Source organism: Sitophilus oryzae, unplaced genomic scaffold, assembly GCF_002938485.1.
Source record: "Sitophilus oryzae breed Bouriz unplaced genomic scaffold, Soryzae_2.0 scaffold_375_pilon_pilon, whole genome shotgun sequence".
Taxonomy (NCBI): domain Eukaryota; kingdom Metazoa; phylum Arthropoda; class Insecta; order Coleoptera; family Curculionidae; genus Sitophilus; species Sitophilus oryzae.
The window spans coordinates 73530-75904 of NW_022146946.1; positions in this window are offsets into that span (position 1 = coordinate 73530).

The window sequence follows — 2375 nt, forward strand, 5'->3', positions numbered from 1 at the left end:
GTTTCCTCTCTCGTTCGATAAGATGTTATGTTTACCCCAGGCTGTAGGCACTGTTTTTCTTTAAGTCTTGATGCAAGAAGCTCCGCTGATTTCTTAGACAAATTTAAATCTCGAATCAAGTCATTTAACTCTCCTTGTGAAAAACCGCTCACTGTTGCAGTTGCACTACAATATTCGAATTCACTGTCGTTGTCACTTTCAAGATCTATCATTTCGACATCATCACAGGTAAGGTTCGAGAAGGTTCTAAATATCGGCACTGGCAACGAGTCACTATGCAACACTGGCGATTTAGCCGACTGTATATTTGGAAAAACCCAAGTACGCTTTTTATATTTATTCATACCTTTTATATTCACGGCACAAAAGTAACAATCATCAACATGGTTTGATGGCTCGCACCACGTCATCGGCACACCAAATGGAAGTCCTTTGCGTCCTCCTTGGGTCCAGTACCGAAGTGACTCTACACAAGATTTACAAACTTTATGAGGCACCCACCATTTATCCTGCTGTCCAAGATGCTTGCCAAAATATGTTTGGTATGCTTGTTTTACAAAACCGTTAATGTTTCTTTGTTGTTTTTCTTGACAGCATTTTCCACATATGTAGCAAAATTTGTTGGGATGGTTCACACAACACTTGCGTGAAGAATTCATTATTGTTTTTAAATATAACAGCAACTTAAACGACTTAATGAACAAACTGATATAGTAGCAATTAAAACTAACTTTCTTTTATAAAATTCAGACGGTGACAAAAAAGCACTTGATATCTATCAAAATAATTTTAAACAGACGAAATGAAATGTCAGTGTCATAAAAAGATTTAAGCCCTCGATTTTGTTTCATGGCCCGCTTAGATGCGATAAGTAAATTCGCAGCATAGGCATTTTAACTTTCTGTTGCATAGAATAAAATGCGTTAACGCTAACAGCAAATGAAAGTAGAGCCAATTTAAACAAAAAAGTTATATAGTTAGAACTTATTGTGTTTAATGTCACTAAATTTACTACAAAAACTAATGCCGCAGAAAAAAGTTTTCTTTTTGTTCCCCAGTGTAATAATTAATTGCTCCAAATACTAAACAACTGAATTTTGTATGTGTATTAGACAGTGTGGTAAAAAGTAACACCTTAAAAATTTTATTTCATTTTTTGACGAATGCTTATTTATAACAACAGAGGCGTTTTCATAACTTATTATTATATTGATTTCTGATTCCAAATCCACATTTATTTAGAATAATTTATTAACTAACACAATTAAATATGTAATTAATTAATATTTGGGCGGAAATTATGGTGGTATAATTAATTAATGGTATACTCTTTTATAAAGATTTAAATAGTTTTATTTTTGTATACAAATAGGCTGGTAATATTATCGCTTTTAGCACCTGTACATTTTGTACATTTGTTGCTTTAAAAACAATCTAAAATCTCAATATTCCATGGGTATATTGATAAATGAGGTCTAAATTATAAGAAAATGCATTTTCTACGAAAACTTGAAGAGATAGGTAAAAAATGGTATAATATAATTTGATGGACAATTAAATTGTGCATCTGATTCTCCTAAAATATACAGGGTGTTCCATTCGAATTAAACAAGTTATTGTCGTTTAAAGCTAGAAATTATTTAAAATGCATTTTTAGACACTCTGTATGAGGTAGTATTATTTCTATTATTGCAACACAATAACTGATCAATAATTAAACTTCAGTAAATATTTGGTATTAAAAACTTTGATACCCTTGGAGAAATGAAGTCTTAAAATTTTTACTGCAATTTCACATAATTGAAAATATTTCAAAAACGGTAAGGGTTACCTTTATTTTAATCGGGTGTTTCATTTAAAAAAATACAACTTTGATATTTTTTATTTATTTGGGACACTCTGTATGTTGTAAAAATATTTTTAAATTGTAGCTCTAATAGTCCTTCAACGAACCCAAAACTTACAATTTGTAAAAATCTAATCGTTTAACTACAATACTCCGTGTCGTATGTGGTAAACAACCCTGTACATGTTAGAGGTCACCAAAGACTAAAATTTGTGAATAAATTGTTATTGTGTGAAACATATATTCAAATTATCAATGCAGAAGATCCAACACCAAAATACAAAAAAAGTAGACCATCTTGTTTTCCACATTCTAACCTGAAATACTGCATGTGCAGCAAAAACAACAATGCTATTCAACTCTTTAATGACATTGTAACCACAGAACACACTAAAGAAGAACGCTAACTCCCATGCATTTTTTAGTTTGAAAACGGTTTCAAATTTGTAAAGAAATCTGTAATCTGTATATTGAAATGGCGCCATCTAGCCACCCAGGAAAGTAACAAATGTGGCGGCAAATTTAAATA